This window comes from Rattus norvegicus, chromosome 14 (genome assembly GCF_036323735.1).
Source record: "Rattus norvegicus strain BN/NHsdMcwi chromosome 14, GRCr8, whole genome shotgun sequence".
Lineage (NCBI taxonomy): Eukaryota > Metazoa > Chordata > Mammalia > Rodentia > Muridae > Rattus > Rattus norvegicus.
In genome coordinates, this window is record NC_086032.1 from 68,730,156 (window position 1) to 68,753,582 (window position 23,427).

Here is a 23,427-nt window from a genome sequence, read left to right on the forward strand (position 1 = left end):
TATTTTAAAAACTCAAGGACATTGGCTTTGGTGCTTTTAAGCCTAAAATTTAACAAATTTTTAATTGCAGCACTTGGAAAGTGAAGATAGGATTGTGAGTTCAAGGCCAGTCTGGATTATATAGCAAGAACTCATCTCAAGCAAACTAACAAACAAATGAACAACGGCAGCAACAACAAAATAACCTTATGCTGGGAAATATAAGTCCATATAGCTAGTGACATTGGCCTTCTTGCATGCATATATTATGGACTATAGCTCTGTAGTTTGACTATATAAGTAAATATAAAACAATGTGTGCCACAAATGAGTAGTACAGGATTTATCCTTACTATCATGATGATTATGTATGATTAACAGATGATAGACTGAAGTGATATCTGTGATTTGCCAAGAGTTGACCACACAACAAAGCTTCAGAACTATCAGAACTCAGCCAGAGGTGTGCTATGATTCCATCCAATCTTGAATTTTATGGCTCTTAGAAATTTTTAACTTCTATATATTTTTATTTCACATCTGTTAGTTTGAAGACTGGAGTTTTACTGTAAGTGTGTTTGTATTATTTCACCTAAAACAAATTATATTTCAGAGAAGAAGGGACAATTTATCTAAAAGTCTCCATGTAGAGGAATTTCAATCCAGCAGCATGGCTGCTCTGGCAAAGTACACATTCAATGTACAATCCAGCTGGAATGCAAACACATATCCTTTGATTGGAATACATTCCTTTATTCCCTCTGGTTGGAATATATGCATGCCTTTCCTACACCTTTATACCAAACAATGGTGTATAATTGAAGGACAAAGTGACAAATCAGAAGAGATGACAGAATGAGTCAAGTAATCCAACTTTCATGACAACAGACAGGAAAGAGAAGCTACTAACAAGCAGTGGGGGTGGGGTGTAGAGTTCCATTCAATTCAGGTGAGTTGACTTGAGTTCAGTTCAGTTCAGTTCAGTTGAGTACAGTTGTGCTCAGTTCAGTTCGTCCACCTCAGTTCAGAGGCAGTCTTCCCAAACAGAGAAAATTCAAGCAGAAGCTAAGAGAAGCCAATTTAAATCAGCTGGAGAGCACTTAGAGCCAGAAGAGCTTAGTTGAAACAGCCAGTCAGAGTTCAGAAAGAACTAGGAGTGAGTTTACTTAGCCATAAGTCTCAGGGGCTGAAACATTTTAGGCCTAGGTTAGCAGATGAACACTAGAAGTTGAAACCTTCCAGATCTAGACTTGCAGAATATTAGATTGTATGGAAACCAGAAGCTTCTAGGACTATGCCTAGGCATAGTTAGACAGAAGCCCAATGGGCTCAGGCCAAGCCATGTATTTCCACAGTGTGGGCATGACTCTCATCTCATCCCTTCATCTGAGGAAATGAAAGTAACATTTACATTTGCATCTCCAAGGCAGTGGTCCACATCTACAGTACAGTGAAAATTACTAAAGGGATGATGACAAAGACACACAGAAAGAGAGCCGTGGATCTATTCATTTAAATGCTACACTGATTCAGCCTGGTCTGCGAGTGATTTAGAAACATGGTATGTTGCTTGAAGAATATACATTGTACTGTCAAAGAACCCATATTCTATTCTAAATCTTCAGGCTTTCCATTCAGAAGTACTTGGTGCCTCTCACGAAAATGTCTAGCCTTGCTTTCCTTGTTTCTAAAATAAAACGGTAAACAAGAATAAGACTTAATCAATTGTTGTCTTAATTGTAAGGACCTTGGCACAAACAGTGCCCTCTGGCTATCAAGCAACAGCAGATTATTGCAGGCATGAATTTCACAGTGTTCTGAACTACAAAGCCACATGTCTTAATCGACTTTGTACTTTTGCAACAAAATTTGACAGAACAGAACCTTATTTTCTCACAGTTCTGATCAAAACTCTGGTTTCAAATATAACTAAATCATGGTTACTATTACTATGGTGAAATATCATGACTAAAACAACTTGGGAATGAAAAAATTTATTTAGCTTATACTTCCACATCATTATTGGTCATCATTGAAGGAAGTCAGAACAGGAACTAAGATAGGACAGGAATCTGGAGAAACAAGCTGATGCAGAGGCCATTGAAGAGTGCTGCTTACTTTCTTGCTCCTCATGGCTTGCTCAGCCTAATTTCTTATACAACCAGGACCACCAACACAGAGATGGCACCACTCACAATAGACTTGCCTCTGCCCATATTGATCATGGATTTTAAAAGTTCCCTGCATGCTTGTCTACAGCCTGTTGCTGTGAAGGCGCTTTCTCAGTTGAAGTTTCCTCTTTTCTGTGAGCTAGCTTGTGTCAAGTTGACAAAAAAAAACTAACCAGCACATAACAGATAACAGTTTCCTTGTTCCACCCTTTTATGCAGAAAGAAATGAACTCTGCATTCTCAGATGACAGAAAAACTGGAAATAAAGAATCTATGACGGCATGATCTTGGATAGTGGCATCAATCTATTCATACAGGCAGATTATTCACAAACTAAATTTCTCAAAGCAACCCAGTCCTAAAATTAACACACTAAAGGTAAGTTTCAACAAAAATTTAGAAAAAATAAAAGCATCCAGACAACAACAACCCTATAGGTAGACACCTGCATGCCTAAAACTATACTGATTTGTATTAGGAGAGCACAGAAAATAAAACAACCTCTTGCAGGTATCTTTGTAAACTGAAATTCTTCCCCATTGGTAAGAAGAAATCTAGCTGAGTTCTGAATAAATGAAAAAGGGGTAAAAGTTAATATTATGAAAGAGTTAGTGTCCCTTGACTCCTTCACAATGTACCAAACATGCTCATTTTTCTCTTAAAATGGAAACATCAGTTAATATGTATAGCTTAAATTTATTTCAAGCATTTAATAATCAAATGGTGCACCAGACCAAAGAACAAAATCTTTAGTACAAATGAGCTACAAGAAAGCAAAATGCATACAACTAACTTCCTTGGAGGTGACATCCTCTTGAAGACAGGGGGGAGAAGGAATGGGATGAGGAATTGTGGGAGGGCAGACCAGGAAGGGGTAAGCCTGGACTGTAAAAAAAAAGTATGCATGTAAGTGCTAAAACTCTGTCTCAGGAAACATCAATTGGTTTCTAACTACATTTTCCTTAATCTGGAAACTCAGCATCATCCATGGCCATAAAGATCAAGATGAAAGACTGAAAAGCGTGTGTCCAGGGTTTGAAGTATCTCACCATGTCAAAGCAACGGGTGGAAACCTCCTTCAGACAGAAAGTTGGTGAGAGGTTTACAATATGAAATAACAATCTTTCCTAAAGTTTCTGCCTAAGACAGGCAGGACTAGATCACAAGATTCAAGATGCCCTTTCTGAGAATTTTATTACCTAATGATAGCTTGATTTCATGTGATTCATTTGTCATGGCATGGGCATCTTGATTGGTATTTTCATCCAAGATTCTATGGAATAGATGGGTTCTTAGGGAGAAAACAGAAAGAGGAATCCAATGTGAGCTATCAGCAGTTCCCAAATGTCCACTTGACTTTCCATAAAAGCTGTTGTAGGATTCTTCCTTCATTGGAGCAGTGCTTTAGAAGCAAAGCTGGCAAATGTGTGGGCATTAGGTTGGGGCTGTGAAATATTCTTTTTATAAATACCAAATACTGATTGATCCAGGAAACATCATCACAGGTTTTTAACGCTCACAATCTCAATTCATCATTATTTCCAAGGCAGGGGAATGGAATCGATCAGTGTCCTTTTTCATTGGCATCATTTCAGATACAGACCTAAACTTATTTAAATAGTATAGTACATGTGGTTTTCTTGTTCATTTTCCCCCATTTTAAACTATTCGACATTTCTTTCTTTATCCAAGTCGAGAAAAAATTTAAAATACTCATGTATTCCAGAAGTGCCAAATCGCAAAAGAAAGATTGTATTCCATAAAATTCAATAGCTAATCTGACACAGGTGCCCTTCTACTCAAGTGATGTAGCTTTAAAAAACAACTTTCAGAATGAAATACGGATTGGTTGTATACTGTTATAGTCTTGCTTCCAGGTTGGCGTTTCAGTCTAATTTAGCCAGTAGTGATAATCTGTTACATATAAAGCCAGCGTTTTGGAAATGGTACCTTTACCTCTTTAATACATCGGCATCTAGTGAGAAAATAGATGGATCATTTGGAATTAATTACCTGGAAAGATCAGGATTTTGTTTTATGTTTTTCTATTGTCTCTTTAGAAGTTGTGATTGAATGGAGAAGATGCATCCGTCTGAACAGATGAAAACCTTTGAATTTGTGATGCTATCTCTTCAGAAGGTAGGACCACGAGTATAATTTTGTGGAAGAGATGAAGGTAGAAGCTTCAACTCATTTTCCACATCTCTGAAAACTGTAATATAAAAAGCCAGAACAGATCAACCCAAGAAGATTCAAATCCTGCCTTTGTGTTTACAGTGATCAGTTGTAAGTTATGTCTGCAAGAATAAGGAAGGGTGACAGAAAAAAGTAAGAGCCGAAGGTCCATGACTGAATCGTCCTTGAAAGCTGTTAAATATTTCAAATTTCATATTTCTTGATAGTATCATCCGAGCTTTGTGAAAGTTCTGAAAGCGAGTTTTAAAAAGCTAGATTTATTAGACCTAGGGAATTATTGTGCTGCTGTCTTCCACACAGCCTTTTCACAATGCAATCTTAAGGAATGGAGGCTGAATTTGGATCCTTATTCTGCCTGATTAGCCTAATAAATTCAAATATCCGTACAAAGACAGACTGTATGTCAGCCTTTCTTTCCTGGGGATGCTGTTTTGTTTTCCTTTTCATACCAGGCATTCCTACAAATGTTAAGTGTGTTCAACATGGATGAGTCTCATGTTGTACTTGTCACTAAATGAATTTCCTTAATTTCAGGTTATGTGAAGTCTGCAGAGGTATACACTCAGGAAAAGATGAGTTCACATCACCCAGTAAACTTCTGACAGCACCGTTATGTACCAACTCTCTGCCTTTGTTAGAGATCTTCTAGGTCATTTGATGAGTGATTTTCAGCAACTTACTACTCCAAGTGTGTGACTCCCCTGCTCTGAACCCACATGGGCACTACAGTGGATAAACTAAGTTACATAAATTATCAGTTCAACCTTTATCTTTTTTTTTTTGAAGGTCAGGTGTAACTTTTATTTTTTTCAAACTCAACCTTTATCTTTTAAGGGGATGTATGAGTGCAAAGTTATTCAAACAAAATTTGCTAGCATGTTATTACTTTAAGCCAGGGTACAATCCAAAAATGCTGGAGCTCATCCATATTCTAATACATGGAAGTGTATTAGACCAAAAAAATGGTTCTTTACAGCAGAGGTTCTTTATGACACAGATGGTGTCAAGCTTACCAGTCATCTAAACCCATCCTATGTGTTATGGGCTTTGTCTACCACTTGAAGATGAGGAAACAGGATTTAGCAGATTCCTAAATAAGATACTTGAGTCTAGATATGCAAGAATCTATTCATAAGAACCCCAAGCCCTTCCAGAATACTGGGGCATAGGTACAACACTCCAAAACCAGATAGTTTGTTGAGGCCCAGCATGGACACTGAATTGAGTTGTGTGAACTAATAATAGCTAATAGCTATAGTAATGTTATTTATTTGTTACTATTTATGAACGTTATGGATGATAATAATATTCATTTTAATAATATTAGTAAAAAGTATTGTGACTGATTTCAGTACAAATCTCAGATCCTTGGCCAAAAGCAAAAGCATTATAAGTATTCTACCAGTAAGTCTATGAGGAAATGTGGAGAATTCAGCCAAGATTGCTGGGCTCATATGTAGAGCCTTCTCCATTCTTTTAAGGGAGATTCTTTAGTTAGAACAGCAGTGGTTACCTATACAGTGTTCTGCATTTTAATAATCCTTTGCTCATTTGCCCCTCACATACATAGGCAATTACAGTTTGAAATGCAGAATACAAAGTTTCATTTGCATTTTAGAAGCTGATATTAGATTCTATATTGCATAGCTGGTTCATTTATTTTGTGCATAAGTTATATTTTATTCATGAAAACTCGCTCTGGACTTTATATTTGTGATATTAACAATGGTTCTATACATTTAACTGAAACGTGTGGGGCTTTGTGGCTAATTTATTCCATTTCCTTCCTCTCTGTGTGGTAGTCAATTCAGAAAACACAGTAAGCCAATCTAAATAAAAGGCGGTAGAGCTTTTACTGTTGGCGAAACTGTGTAGGGTCCTGTGCTGTGCCCCTTTCAGAATGTAAGGTTTAGGGACAGAAATAGCCTAGTCACACATGCAGTGTGGAGAGGAGAGCTAGAAAGAAAACAAACATATATACACTTTCTACCTCACCTCACAGAAGACAATGGTTTTGTTGTCCTTTCTCTAGCAGATATACAAAGGAGAAGAAAATGAAGAAAAGAGGAGCTTACACTAACCATTATCTCTGACTACTTAAAAACAATTTAATTAATGTGTAAATCTTTCCCGAACCTTCCAGATGAAATCCCATACCTCCTCAGGGACTCAGGTAACTCTCCACCTGCCTCCGTGTCCCCTTTTCAGCCTTCTGGCCATGGCAGATCTAGATCAGCCTTTTGTATTTGCTCTTCTAGTTTCCAGAAACAGTATGACATTGGGTTCTTGAAAGGGTTCTTAAAGTCTTAAATGAAAAGCTAAGTTTTAGAGGGATTGGAGGGATTTCTTGGGGGTTAAAATTACTGATGGCTTTTGCAGAAGACCCAGGTTCAGGTCCCAGCACAGATAATGGTTTGTAACTATCCATAAGGACAGTTCCAGGAGACCCAGGGCCTTCTTCTGGACTTTGTGGGTATGGACACACTGTATATACATGCAAGCATGTAATTACACATAAAAATAAAAATAAATAATATACATTTTATAGTTGTATTTTTTGGTTTTTTATTGATTACTTATTTATTTACATTTCAAATGTTACCCTCCTTCACAAATTCCCCTCCACAATATGCCTATTCCATCCCCTCTTCTCCCTGCTTCTATGAGGGTACTCCTCCATCTACCTACCCACTCCTGCTTCACTACCCTAGCATTTCCCTATGCTGAAGCATTGAGCCTTCACAGGACCACGGGCCTCCTCTCCCACTGATGCCAGATAAGGCATCCTCTGCTACATATGCAGCTGGAGCTATGGGTCCCTCCTCATTTACTCTTATGTTGGTAGTTTAGTCCTTGGGAGCTCTGGGGGCAGAGGGTCTGGTGGGTTAATATTGTTGTTCTTTCTATGGGGTTGCAAATTTATTCAGCTCCTTCAGTCCATTCTGTAACTACTCCATTGGGGTCCCCATGCTCAATCCAACGGTTGTCTGCAAGTATCCACATCTGTATTGGTCAGGCTCTGGCAGAGCCTCTCATGAGACAGCTATGCCAGGCTCCTGTCAGCAAGCACTTCTTGGCATCAGCAACAGTGTCTGGGTTTGGTGACTGCATATGGGATAGATTCCCAAGTGTGGCAGTCTCTGGATGGCCTTTCCGCCAGTCTCTGCTCTACTCTTTGTCCCTGTATTTCCTTTAGACAGCAGCAATTCTGGGTCAATATTTTTGAGATGGGTGGGTGGCCCCATTCCTCAATTGGAAACCATGCCTTACTTCTGAATATGGTCTTGAAGACATTCAGAATTTATCCATGTATACAGTACTCACTTACAGTATCTCTGGTATTCAGGACATACTAAGTGTGTTTGCTTGTTGTGTTATCAAACCTATTAAATCAATGATTTTCATTCTCTTAAACTTTTAGGTGAGTTAGGACACTGTTACTATTTCTGAAAAGACTAGTTTTGGGACCCTGCTATTTTTTTCTGATAGGATACTGTACTGTTGACACCCTATTTCTACTTCTGACTCTCCAGTGTGATACAAAACAGAGTCATGGACAGAGCATGTAACTACATTCAACTCAAAATTTATTTTCAAAGTAAAATGGAAGGTCATATTTGCACAGGAATATAGTTTGCTGACCTCTGTAATAGATCTATGAAAACAGAATTCATTTGTCTCCTAAACAGATTCTGCTCTGCAGGTAAAACAGTAGCAGCAGGTTTCAAATACATTTATTTTCATGAACAAATGCTCCCACGCTGAGGTCTGATGAAGATTCTTCTTATGTCAAATCAAGAATGGGGAGAATACGGACTTACCCCTTAGGGGCCTAGAATACCTTTTACTCATTTGTGTCAGTGAATAAATATTTTTGAAATTGATTCAAAGTAAATTTTTCATCCTGCAGAAATATTCTTCTAAGTTGCAGCTACCAGAACAATAATTCTAAGTCAGAAGCTTTTGCTTAAAAATATTAATTTATGTGGGAAACTAAGCCAATGTAATTTAGGGCTTTTGAGAGATTAATCAAACACGTTGTCTAAAGCAACTGAGATTGGTTTTACAGCTGTTTTTGTTGGTGTGCAATTGTTAAGCAAAAGGACATATAATCACCGTAAATCTTCTGATCAGTAATTATTTCCCTCACTTCCGGGACAGCATTTTAATCGGAGTCTGAGTTTTCTCATCCTCAAATGCATTAGATTAGATGGCAATAATAAAGATATATAAATATTGAATATATACAATATAATAAACATAGGCTTGTAAATGCACTAAGTATATATTTCTACAATCAATAGGTGGAGAAAAGGATTTCATCTTCCAGGGAGAAAAACCGAGGCAGCAGAGAGCTGAGCTGATAAAAAGGGACAAATAGATGAAAACAGTTATTTGCCCTAGTGACTAGATCCATGTACTTCTGTACTTGACTTCATCATTTCGAAAGCCCCAGTGAGATGAGTCTCCTCTGTGAGTCTGCAGGAATGGGTTTGAATATTTAGAACTCTTCAGGCATCCTATAAAATCATATGTCATGCCAACAGTTGAAGCTGCTATGGCAACAACTAGCAAAGAGCACAAGTGCTGCCGTGTGGGGAAGTGTTACACAGAGCATGGGAATGAAAACTGCCACTCATGAGAACAGAATGCCAAATACCCACGGATACGGATGGCCACTGCACTTTTTAACTAGATGTTTACTTTTTTTTTTTTGAGTTGGGGACCAAACCCAGGGCCTTATGCTTGCTAGGCAAGTGCTCTACCACTGAGCTAAATCCCCAACCAAATGTTTACATTTTAAGACAAGTGAAGAGATTTTATACTTTGTGTGCTCTTTGCAGGTGACGTAAACCACACAAACATAACACCAGCTTTGACCCGGAAACACCCAGAATTAGATCTAAAGTTCAGGGTAATGTCCCTTTCCAAAATTCAGAACACATTCTGACGTGAGGCGTTTCATAAGAGAGGTATCCAATTCAGGATTGGGATTGGATTTCATTCTGAGATCCATGCTAAGCATTCCAGATTGATTGTTTCATGTCTGTAAGTATGCTATGAGTAGGTTTTACAACGATTAAAATAATATTCATCTAGTATTTTATTTTTAGACAGGTTATCTTTATATACCTCTGTATGACTAGGAACTCATAATGTAAACCAGGTTGGTCTTAAGCTCACAGATTTTGGCCAACCTCTGTTTTCCTATGCTGAGCGTAAAGGTGTATGCCATTGAACCTTGCTTCTATATTATAAATTTTACAAAAAAATAAAAAAACAGAAAAGAAAAAACTAAATCTAAGAGATTAGATTATGCAAAGAAACACCACTTCTATTTATGGAGAACAAATATTAAGTCAGGCATGGTTCTGCAATTGATATTTTTACAATGATTTATATAATTTAATATTCAAAAATTGAGTTCACCATATATATTAATTATAGCAAATCTCATGTATGTTGGAATATAGAGAGAATATGTTGTATATTGTACATATGTATCAACTGCCAGTGAAACAGCCTATGACCTACGGCTTAGGCAGAAAATGAAAGGCAGAACAGCTGGGAGCAGAAGAATTCTGAGAGAGAGGAAGGTGGGAAATTCACCAGTAAGATGTGATGTGGCAGACACAGGATACCTGATCACATGTGACCAGTCTTGTGGCAGAATGTGGGCTACAATAAATGGGACATTTTAAGTTATATCTAGTCAGAGATAAGCCTAGCTATCTGGTATAGGAATTTGTAAATATATTTTGAGTCTGAGTCATATTTCTGGGAGCTTGGTGCTAGGAGGAAGAATTAAGACTTAACATCTACACTGAAAGCTTTCTATTTAGACTTTGTGTTGTCATTTTAGAGTATATGTAGCAAATTTTATAATTCTTAAAGTTCATATATTTATACTATCATTTATAATTAATTACATAACCTTGAGATGTATTGCAAATGAGAAGAAATAAAATATTTGTGTCTTTTTAGAACAAATGGAAAATTAAGATGGCAAAGTGTTAGAAAATGTATTGTGAATTCCTCAACTCTTTTTTTTCCTCAACTCTTATTAAAGAAGGTTTTCCTTGCAGTAGACGATAATTACCACAGAGTCAACAACTGCTCAATGTGCAGATATTTAGAGACCATGGGGTTCTCAGAGATGAATGGGATGTCTATGTCATGTCCTTTCTTGAAGGCTAAGGGACCTATTCAGAAGACAGTTTAGGGAACAGTGTTTTCCACATACGAAAGGACAGATAGACATGAGAACTCACAGGGGTTGTGACAGGATGGATCAGACCAGCATAAGTCTAAACCAAACAAAAGCCAAGCTCAGGAGCTACAGATGTTTGGTTATACTGAGGGGGTGGGTCTTTAATGATATACTGGTATACAAACCTCACCCCTGGCTATGACCCATAAGCAAAAATAGTTGGCCAACCCACGTTGAGTAAGAGGATAACAGAATTGGTGAAAGAAATGAAGATGATCAAATTACAGAATTCTCAGTCAATAAAAATATTATTTTATCAAAATCCATTAAAAGGTAATGTATATATATGCTGTTTCTGAGCCTTTTTTAGATGCATTTAATTTGCTACCTCATCAGTTCTATACAGCTTGCATCAAAACGCATGATCTCTGTTTTTCTGAGAAAGAAATCATGTTGACACAAATGGATTGGCTTTACTAATTTTTTTTACTTTATACTTTAGTAATGTTATTTATAGTAACTTATATCTCCCTGAGAAAGGGAAATAAGATTTTGCTGGTAGACTAGGGGCAGATGGATATTAGACTAGGAGGGATCGTGGTGGGGGGGAAAGGATGGAGGGGAGAGTATGGAGAGAGACAACTAGAATTAGAGGCCATTTGGGGTAATATGGAAAGCTACTGCAGTGGAAACTCCAAGGAATCTATAGGGTACTCCTAGTGAAAACTCTTAGTAATGGAGAAAACAGAACCTGGACCACCCATCATCTGTAGCCAGACAGGACTTCCAGAGGTAGGACTGGGACACCAATCCAGCCACAAAACCTTCAACCTACACTCTGTTCTGCCTATAAGATGTGCTAAGGCAATGGTGGCTCATAACATTGAGAGTGGCTAACCAATGACTGGTTTAATTTGAGGTCCACACCAAGAAAGGTAGCCCATGCCTGACACTGCCTCAATGACTAAGAACCAGAAGCTGGATAGCCCAGAGATTAAATTAATAAATAAACTCAATGAAATTATTCCAAATGGTGCTCTGATATCATTGTAGATCAGTGCCCCATCCAGTCATCATCAGAGACACTGATGGGAGCAAATGCTGAGAGCCATTGCCAAACATTAGATGGAAAGAGGGAGGCCAGATTGGAGGTTTCCATAGGGTTTCTCCACTCAAAAGAGGAAAGAAGAATTGTAAAAGCCAGAGAGACCAGAGACACCAGGAAATCAACTAAACAGGGTTCATGGGGGCTCACGAAGATTGAAACAGTAATGGCAGAGCCTGTGTGAGTCTGTGTAAGGTCCTCTGCATAGATGTTATTATGATTGTTGGCTTAGCATTTTGGCGGCACTCCTAACAGTGGAAGTGGAGACGTCTCTGACTTGTTCTTGGGCCACTTTCCTCCTACTGTGTTCCATCATCCAGCCTTGATGTGAGAGTTTGTGCCTAGTCTTTATTTTGTGTGTGTTTGGTAGCTATGCCTGAAAGACCTGCTCTTTTCTAGGGAGACAAGGGAACAATAGATCCAAGGCACACTCGGAGGAGTGCGGGGAAAGGAAGATGCAGTTCTAATGTATTGTATAAAAAAAGATAAATTAAACAATTTTAAATATCACTTATATTTCCATATTGTACATTACAATTCAGTTAATTTTGAAATAAGCTACTTGTTTTTAACCCCTCCCTTACAGAATAAATTATATTTTTGAGATGTACATAAATCTTTGTCCCATTTTTCTAAAACCTGTGGCAATTCACATATATCAAACCTGTATTAGCAATTAATAATAAATATTTCACTGGAACCAATATGTTTGAATTTGTGCAAAAGTTCAAGTAAAATAAGTGATAATTTTTTCTTTGTATCTAGTCATCTTCTCTGTAATCTTTACGTTATAGCTCTAACCTGTAGGTTCATAGACTAAGCTCAAAAAGCCTTCTGTGTACAGAGGCAAGAGAAAATGATGACAGTACTATAAGTATGTTCAATATGTCTTGGTATTAAATGCTTGTGGGGATGTATTTAATCCAAGCTGAGCATATTGTGTTGGTTTGCTTTGTTTGCCTGTAAAAGTTCTCATAAACCTACATAATGTAAAGAATGTGTCAGATCTTGGAAAGGACATTTACCACACAGCACTCCCCAAGCAGGTTTGTCAACACAGCATGTCTTTTCTAGCCTTTTTAGAGTTATCCATTAATATATTACCACTTCAATATTCCATTATTAGTTTCATTTTACAAGTTAACTTTAAAAAATCATAGAGCCGTGGGAGCAAGCCCAATAATATTGCATAATCCACAAGATTAACACATGGGTGTGGAATTTGAGAGAAAAGAAAAGACTAAGGTGGTTTAAACATGAGGCAGAATAGGCATTAAGAAAATATGGAGTTCTGTAGACAGTTGGATCCTCCATAGTTGGTATGGTTTATGCTTGAATTGACTACCAGTGATTCATGTGCGGGAATCCTGTTCACTAGTACAGTAATGTAAGAAGTGTTTCAAAGTCCCCAGGAGACAGGGTCTAATAGGAAATTGTGAGGTCACAGTTTAAGGTAGTTTTAATGAGAACCTGCTTAGCTCTCAAAAGATTGAGTTGTTACAAAAGAAAGCATCTGGCTTCTTTTCTAACCATATGATCCTTCTTGTATATGTTTTTGTCATAACTGCTTTCTACTGATGGTCTTCACTGGATGCTGATCCAATGAGGGTGACCATTCATTGACAGTATCCCCAACTATGAGTTGAACATTTTCTTTGCAAAGTAGACAGTATCAGGTATTTTATTACACAACAAAAAACAGACAATGCAATAAGTTCCCTAGGAGAGAAGCCAAAGAGCATCAAAAGCAGTTATTAGAAATGCATCAGAAGGGGGAAAATATTATGCTCAGTGATCACAGAAGTGGCTCTAGTGATAATATGTATGCTGCAACCTTTACTAGGTGATGTCACACTTCAATGAATCAATACAAAACTTTCCCCAATTGAAGATGTTGAATATAGCATTTCCCATATCCATATGGTGAGATCAGCTGACCAAGGGCACAGCAATCTACCTTGAGGCTACCTGTATACAATATATTTTAGTCAAACTCATTCCCACTATTGTCCTCCTTCCTTTTGAATGCCTTCTTTCCAGCTAGTCCTCCTTCTACTTTTATGCCTTTTACTGTTATCCACAGGACACAATTAATGTTGTTAGCATGAGCACTAATTGGAGGTTTTTTTTTACCAGAGGTTGACCAAGTTACCGGTTGCTATAACACTAAAGAAAATGGCTCCTCTCGTGCCAGCAAAATGTAAACAACCAATAGCTCCTTAAAGAGGAATGGGTCCTATAGGCCTCTCTTCTCATCCATAATGGAATGATAGCAGGCCTGGTTTTGTGCAAGTGTGCTCCATATAATCACAGTTTCTATAGATTTGTGTCTCCCGTAGTCAGGCCAAATACACAATACACCACCACTCAGTATTTCTCCCCCTTCCATCTCTTACACTCTTTCTGTCCCCCCTTCTGTGATGTTGCCTAAGCCTTGAAGAATGTTATATAAATGGTTTGTTAAAGCTTATACACTCAACAGAGGTTTTTTCTCAGCACTTTGACCATTTATAAGTCTGCATCAGCCATGGAGCACTATTAAAAAAAACTTCTCTGGCCAAGAATGAGAAAAATACTAAGCTATGGATATAAATATAAATAACAAAAAGACATTTGACAGCATGTTCATTTAACAAAACAACTTTAGAAAATTTCTCCAAATGGCCTATTACCTTCTATTCTATGGGGCTTTGACAAGGTTTACAGTAGCAAGCGTGGATTTTCGCTGCACAGCAACTTTCAACTCTAATTAGAGAGTTCATTGGTTGCTTCCATAACAGTCTTGTCATTGTTACTGCAGTGGGTATTTATTGTTTGGCAAGTATACACTGTAACAAATACACTTTAAAGCTGTGTAAAACCACTGCCTTTTCTCCTCTAGCAGCTTTCATAGCACCTGCAAATATTATGAACACTAGCCAGCAGAGTGGAGGCTTCCAATTCATATCAAGCATAATATCTCTGTGTTCTCTATCCAAAGTATATGGTATCTTCAATAATAGGATCTTACCATCCAGTGCTCATGGGCAAAAAAAAAATAATGTCAATAACCTATGTTGAAAAACAAATGCTAGGTACTTTGAGTAGTTAAGAGATATCCAGTATGCCTGGTACCATTGTAAGAAAGCAGTCAGTTAGGGTCTAGTATGATGGCTCAGTCAGCAAAGTGTCTCCTATGCAAGCATGAGGAAATGACTTTGAATCGCTAGCACCCAGGTAACAAATCAGGTATAGTAGCACACATCCACAGTCCCAGTGCTGGGAAAGCAGATATACACAGATTCCTGGTGTTCCAGCCTAGTCATATCTGTTAGTTTTAATCTTAGTGAGAAACCCTGTCTCAGATAGATAGATGATAGATAGATAGATAGATAGATAGATAGATAGATAGATAGATAGATACATACATACATACATACATAGATAGATAGATACATAGATAGATACATAGATAGATAGACAAATGGATAGATAGATAGATAGATAGATAGATAGATAGATAGATAGATAGACAAATGGATAGATAGATAGTAGATAGTTAGGTACATAGATACATAGATAGATGATAGGTAGATACATAGATGGAAACACAGATACACAGACTGCAGAGGAGCAGTAAGATAAACACTCTGGTTTCTGCATACTCATCCACATGTACCCATGTACACTCACATACACAAGCATTTATATACAAACAGGATCATACATCACACACACACACACACACACACACACACACACACACAAAGAGAATCACATTGTCAGAGACATACAGGGAAAAAGTCCAATAAAAGTGGAGATAAATACTAGAATGTCACATCTATACTCCAAGTAATACAAGAGATCTCCAAGAACCATTATAAATGAGAAAAGGATCCCTAGGTGGGGCAGCTGTCCCCTAAGAGGTTCTGCCAGAGCCAGGCCAATACATATGCGGACTTACACAGCCAAACATTGGACTGAGCATGAGACCCCAATGGGGAACTTAGGGGAAGGACTGTAGGAACTGAAGGGGTTTACAACCTCATAGGAAAATCAGCAATATCAACCAACTAGAACCCCCCAATGCTTCCAGAGACTAAAACACAAACCAAAGGTACACAGGGGGTACCCATGGCTCCAGCTGGATATGTAGCAGAGGTTGGCCTTCTCTGGCATCACTGGGAAGGAAGCCCCTTGGTCCTCTGGAGGCTTAATGACCCAGGATAGGGGAACGCTAGGCTGCTGAGGCAGGAGTGGGTGGGCAGGTGGGGAAACACCGGCATAGAGACAGGGAGAGGTAGGAGGGGGTATGGGCTTGTGGAGGGGAAACTGGGAAGGGGGTAACATTTGAAATGTAAATACGTAAAATATCCAATAAAAAAAAAAGAAGTGAAAGAAGGCTGGGAAGACTGTTGTCTAGATAGATAGTGGATATGCCAACATCTAAGTTTTAAACTTCAATCAGGAAAGCTAAAGAGTAAAATATTTTTCCAGCCCTTTGTTACCATAACATGATCTTGCCACCTACAAATTTATTGGGTCACATTAGCTGTCCTGAGACACATGAGGCCTGTGAGTTGCATTTTGAATGGTTCCATGCTGACTTGTTAATGTAGATCTAGAAAATTAACACAAACGTGGTTCTAATTGTAGGCACAAAATGGGGTATATTGCTCAAGAAATTAAGAACGGCTATGGAAGGAAGAGACCCTTACTGTTTACAAATATAGTTATATGATTATTAGATAAAAAATGATATCTCTTCCCAAAGAGTTACAGAGCACTTGATCCACTGGAACATCCATGTGGAAGGAATGATATGTGGATGATTCTTACACATCTGAGTAGAGTTTGGTAAGAAAGTACAGAATTACAAGGCAGATTTCCACATGTGTTAGACTCTAGGCAAAAGAAACAAGAAATAGCGTCAGATGGAAAAATACTTTAAATCTTGAACAGCAGTTAGAGGAAATTACAGATAAGGGTAAAGTAAGTATTGGGCTAATTAGGTTCTTAAACAGAGCACAGGATAAAAGCATCGTTTGATAGAGATTATGCTGACAATGGAAAAGTGAAAAACAAATTTCCCGTCATAGTTCTTTCAAGGAGGATGGTTTAGTTTAACATTTTAATTTTAAACTGAAGTCAGTTAAAATATGCCATTATGGATGTACTTCATGCCAGGGAACTTTTATTGTAATTACAAAAATATTTAATTTAAACACACTAGTATCTAAAAGAGCAAAACCTATATGAAATTAACCTGAATAAAATGACTGCGTAGGTCCTTCCCCTCTCATTTCTCTTCAGCATTTTACACATTCAAACTCAAACAATGAAAGATAATTTTGTTGCCTCAATTCTTCTTTCAAATATAATAGTGGTATTTCATTGTTATTAAAAGAACCCTTCAGAAACATAATTTCAGCAATGGGGTAGTATTCATTTATCTAAATCCAGTATAATAATTGAAGCCTTTCCCTAATTGGGGTATTTATGTATTTCAGTGCTTCATTTGCACCTTATATACAAATCTTTGTGACTATTTTACATTCCTTAATCAAAATATATCTATAATGGGACTTCCAAGTCATAAAACATAAATATTAAAACATAACACATAATGTATTTACAAATTGTTTGCAAGCAACATGCTAATCTTTTTTTCCTCCCTTCAAGAGGTGTGAATATATAAATTTTCTATCAAAAACTAAGGAATTTCTATCAAAAAATGTCGGCAATCATGCCACTAACTTTGAAATACAGTCAGGTAAGAGGAGCAAACATTTGTTTACCCAGTCACTTAGGACCCAAGTTAAGATCTAACAGGGATGCATGGCTACTATGAAACCTTTGAGGGGAACTGAGAGAGAATTCAAAATATTGACCACAGAAAAGCAGGGTTCTTATGGTGGTAAATTCCCCAGATACAACAGTGTTCAAAATACATACAGTTGCCAGAAATGACGTCTCCACCAAAAAGCGAATGCATAAGTTTATTATTGTTTCACATACAATAACTATGGTAATAGAATATTATCATATTCATCAAATAGCATCTCATTTCTCTGGTTAGTCAATACTTTCATTACAATGCCTCAGGTTGTTCCATGCACTCAGGTAGATTTCTGGTTTGGTCAAATTTTAAGAACAATTGTCTGGGGGACTTAATGTAAGCCTAACCAAGAATGAGACATCTCTCCCTGACTCACATGGATGGCTTTTTATAGAAGTTCAGTAGCAGTGGTTCCAGTGATATGCACCTTACCATGTGTGACACTGTCTTCACAATTCATTTATTTTTGGCATCACTTATAATTAAAGCTAATCACAGAATTCAAAAACCATATGTTCTTAATAACTATGCCAGCATCATCACTATTTTACAATGAAATAAAAAACTATTTAAGTAAATGTGTAGAGTAAAATGTCCCATATTTCTCTCTCTCTCTCTCTCTCTCTCTCTCTCTCTCTCTCTCTCTCTCTCTCACACACACACACACACACACACACACACACACACACACATACAGAGAGAGAGAGACAGAGAGACAGAGACAGAGACAGACAGACTGACTGACTGACTGACTGACTGACGGACTGACTGACAGACACATAAACAGGAAATCCAAAAGAATGCCATTTTTCAATGCTGAGCCTAGGCATACATGTACTTTTGTAGCACACCTCTCCCCCTAGGCCACTTACATTCCTCTTCATTGAGAACACAGAAAGATCATGTTCATGATTACAAATCACGGAAACATTGCTTCATTTTCAACCAAGATTGTATCATTTGAACATCAGAAGAATTTTTAGCCAACAGAAAATTTGCTTCGTATTTTTGGTCAGTTGTTTGATTTGGAGAAATGTACTAGGTTTGGCACAGAAATTATTTGATGGTTCTAATTATAGAGGTTTGTTTATTGTTTAATTGGTGGAAAAGGAAGTTCAATACAGAAATTAAATAGCACACATTCTATGAGGTTTTGAGTGAAGAAAAATGACCTTTAGTACAATGAATCTAGTCTCTTTTGTCCCAACTTCTATATAGAATTTCTTGGTGTATGAGGAATGTTCTCTCAATCTCTCTCTCTCTCTCTCTCTCTCTATATATATATATATATATATATATATGTATATATATGTATATACATGTATGTATATATGTATATATGTATATATATGTATATATGTGTGTGTATTCCCAAATATATAATAGTATAGATATTCCCAAATAGTATATATAATAGAAATAGAATAATAATAGAATAAAACTCAGCTTTAGAGATTTAAAATCTATGACTTTCCAGTCATGGCAAATGAACAAGTATTTTGATACCACATGAACATTCACTCCCCATGTTCTAAATATTACACATGAATCCAATTTAAGTGTCATTGTAGGATGTAGTATTATTTGTGTTACCTAGGGACTAGAAAAATCTAAATGTTTTGAAGTAGCTACACTAAAATTTCATTCTTTGATGAGTCTTACAAATCAAAAGAAGAACTCCAGGAATTAACAACTTCATTAAATTTACTGGAAATAGTGGATGTGATCAGAAAAAAAAAAACATACTAAGCAAAACATTCTTAAAATTCCTGTCATTGTTCGGAGCATTTCCTAAGATGTCTAAATATATGTAGTATATTAAAGTTATAAATACTTATTTTTGAAATGTGTCCCTGGGTGAGTTCTTGGTGATCTGACTGTTTCTTCACAAACTATACCCATCAGATTATCCTACAGTTTCGCAGCAGCTAGCAAAGTAGCCAAGAGAATCTTGTGTATGGAGAGCATCACAGGGTCACACTGAAGCTGCTGAAATGAAGCAGAAGTAATCCAGTAGGGACCAACACTTCCATCTCGCTGAGTCTATGTAATGCCCCTTCTCTGGCCCTTGGAATGCACTATACTATTTCCTTGGCTTTGACTGTTTAAAAGTGATGCTCATAAAAGACTATGTTAAAAATAATTACAAGAGAGAAATAGCTAGATGCAGAAATAGGTGCATAGAAAGAGAAGACAGTTTCAAAGAGTGGACTTAAACAAGGCCCATTTAACATTAATGATCTGACATCGAAGACTCAAGATTAGGATGTGATTTAGCAATGGTATTTTTCAAAGTAATTCATAGAGGATTATTCTTTATAAAAACAAAGATGAGTTAACTTAATATTCAAAATGTTATTTAAATGTTTTACTATGCATGTTTTTTATTGGATATTTTTGTTTTCATTTGAAATGTTATCTTCTTTCCCTATTTCCCATCTATGACCCCCCATCTGATCCCCTTCCCCCTTCTTATATGAGGGTGTTCCCCCACCCAACCACCCAAATGATGGGATGAAAAAGAGAGAGAGAGTACCTAGCATAGCACTATACTAGGGAATGAACAAAAGTGTCAAACAGCAAGTGCCAAAGGAATTCATATGTGTTAGCAGCCCAGGGATCACTAGAAAAGGAATGAGCAAAGTATTTGTGTGGAAGAAATGTCTCTGGAAAACACACGAGTGGCTAAGCATATTTACAAAGCATGATTTTTATGAAATTCCCAAAGAATGAAAGGCTGGCTCAACAGAAGAGCTTGCCAGAACATTCACATGCTAGCAAAACTGTGGGCTTCAAAGATTGCCTAGCGTGCAATCTTTAGCCGTTAGACTGAGAAAGAACATTGTGGATCAATGAGCATAGCATTTTGAGAAAGTCAGTTCTGTGCAAAAGAGATTTTAAAACTAAGAAGGTGGCTTCATTTTAACATTCTTCTATTTTAAGGCATCACATTCAAACAAAAATTCTTTCCCTCTCAAAACTTGGAAAAATTCCTTAGCCTGCGAGAATTTTCCTTCAAATGGGAAAAAAAATGTGTTAGATACTTTTGAATAGTAGGAATGTAAAGAATGTATTTTTTGGAGTTTGAAGACTCTTTTCGTCTGGGAAGAACTCAAAATGTCTTTGTTCCTTTGAATCAAATTTAGCACATTATTAATGCATAATTACGACCAGTTGTAGCATCAGACTCTAGTTAACATACATTTGAAAATACATAGGAAGACAGATAATCCAAAGCTCCTCTCCAGTGGTGTTAGCCTCAGAGAGTTCGGCTCTTAAGAAAAGTATAATGAACTCCAAATCTGGTTTTCTGGATTTCAGAAAGCCGCTGGTAGTTAATTTTCCTCTTCAAGTTTGGTTTGACAATTTATCTGAAGTAAATGGAAGTTTTGAAGCAAAGATCTGGGGAGAGAGAGAGAAAGACAGAGAGAAAGACAGAGAGAGAGAAAGGAAAGTAAGAAAGAAAGGAAAGTAAAAAAGAATGTGAGAAAAGAAAAAAGAAAAGAAAGAAAGAAACGAAGAAAGCTGGGTGTTGCTCAGATGTTCTACAAAACTACAGAACTAGGAAACTTACACAGCCTTTCCCATACTCTGTCAAAATTCATGCATTTTGTAGTGAGGATCAAGATGAGTGTGGCATTTCAATCTGCCTATGACTGTTTGAGAAATACAATATTAATGCAGAAAGTATTTCTTTCTGCAATATAGAGTTATAACCTGAAGTAAGCCCATTGTGAAGTGAGAATGTGGTCAAGAGAAAATTCGTTTACTATTCCTAACCTACAGAACATGATAGCTTAGCCTAGCCCACCTTAAACAACCACAGAATATTTAACATTAGTTCATAGTTGGGCAAAATAATCTAACAAAAGCCTGTTTCACAATGAAGCGCTGGTATTGCCATTAACTGAATACTCTCCTACATGAAAACTAGAAAGGACGTATGGGCATGCTTTCACACCACTGCAGAGTTGATAGACCATTATGCATCATAAGCCAGGGACCATCTGCATTTGAATAAGCAGAACAGAGCTGTGAAAGCCAGAAAATAACACTGGATGGAATCAGAGGAGAAAGGCTTAGCTTTAAGGCTTAGCTCTCAACCTTGAAAAAATATAAGAAGTAACTTGGATGTTATGTAAAAATGTCAAATTTCTTGGATCACTTATCGAAGAATCATTAGGGGTTGAAATCGGGCACAGACTCCTTTTTTCTCCAAATAGCCCCATGTTGGGTGGGTGAGAGGGCTCAGTATCCAAAGGCACTTTGCGGCATCAGCCTGCCAACCTGAGTTCAGCTATTTGATTCCATATTAGTGGAAAAGAAGATTAACAGATGTTATAAACCTATCCATTGACCTTAACACTATCCTGGCCTGTGCACCCCTCCCCCACACACACATGTGCACAGAAAAGTGTACTCATGTGAAAAACAGTGGCAGAGCACTGCTTAAAACCTGGCTTTCTTTCTGGTATTAAAATATGGTTCTCTTAATCATACTTCTGAAGACAAGACTTCCAGTCCTAAGCTTTGTTCTAAGGCCGTTGCCTCTGCCAAGGGCAAGGTCATCACAAATAACTGTTCATTAAATGTTGTTTGAATTCTTCCTGAAGTAGGAGTTGGATTATTTAAACTCCACTGCAATAAACACCACGATGTTTTCAAATGTCCTACTTCCTAATTCACATTATAAGTTGTTCTCTGTCTTACTTGCCAACGTCGACGACCTGCTTGTTAATTTTCACAGTTTCTTCTCTTCCACTAAATCCTGTTGGCTTTTCTCTTAAAACCTGTACAAGTTACTAACATGAGTATATTAGAATAAAACAAACAAAGAAGCAAAAAAAACAAATAATGGAGTTCTTCCCTTTTATGAAGTCATAACATGTTGAGTTTTCAGACATGGTGACATTCTATTCCCATTACAAAGTGGCACTGATTGTATAATTTTAGTAAGAACCAGAAGACACTCCGAGTAGAAGGGCAAATCACTTTGGCAGTCAGAGAACTAATCCTGTGGGGTTTGTGACAAAAGTCAGTCCTTAAAGATTAGGGATTTAGAAGTGCAATGTGATTCACAGAGAGAGCTGGAAATGAGTTCTCAAACCAGAGAAGGAAGCCTAAAGGAATGGGAGCTAATGGGCCAAGATGATGTGTATGAATAACATTCAGTGGCCATAGTGGGTAAACACAAATCAGAGAGTGGACACAGATGAACATAGATATTCCTGAGAGCTTGATTGTCAAGAATTATCCTTCTCCCATCTTTGCAACAGTTCCATATTGATCTTGATAAACTTGGTTGTTTTCTGAGCAGCAAAGGTCACCTTAGCCAAAAATACTGCTGTCCATCTGGCAGCCAGTCACAGGACTGCTCATTTTAAGACAGTTAATCATGTTGGGACTTGTCACTAATTGATTTCAGTGTATAGCTGATGTTACTCACCATTTAGATTTTGGTCGTGAATTCAAAAACAACCTTCCATGTGTTTATGCAAAAAAAACTAAATAAACATAACAGAGTAGCTTTGTTTGACTATGGACTTGAAGTCTGTGGTCTCATTTTAAGATCTCTAAATTACGGATGTCTGATCCGTAGCATGGGAACCACATGCAGCCCGAGGATAGCTATGGTGATGGCTATTCTTGCTTGTCAATTTAATTACATCTGGAATTAACGAAAAGCTAAATGACTGGGTATACCTGTAAGAGATATTTTTCTTAATTAAATAATTTGAAGTGGGAAGACCCATTTTTAGTCTAGATTTTCTGAGGTGGGAAGATCCACCTTTAATCTGGAATACACCTTCTGCTGTAAACCTATGTGAAGAACATAGAAGAAGAAAGCTTGTGCTCTTTGCCTGTTTGCTCTCAGTCTGGATGCCAAATCTATAACTTCACAGGCATTATAAGACACTTCTTTGGAATTCTGGCATATACTGAAGAC

The 23,427-nt window shown here is 37.3% G+C and overlaps 1 long non-coding RNA gene across 2 annotated transcripts in view; it reads right to left on the minus strand.

Moving 5' to 3' along the window:
• The window catches only part of LOC108352762 (uncharacterized), a 127,925-nt gene extending 105,616 nt beyond the window's left edge, over positions 1–22,309 (minus strand). Inside the window, exon 1 of one of the 2 annotated variants that reach the window (XR_010057528.1) lies at positions 22,191–22,309. This is a non-coding gene — a long non-coding RNA (uncharacterized LOC108352762). The remainder of the gene's footprint in view (positions 1–22,190) is intronic. The other variant, XR_005493283.2, reaches the window with a different exon arrangement.
• Positions 22,310–23,427: the final 1,118 nt, after the last annotated feature.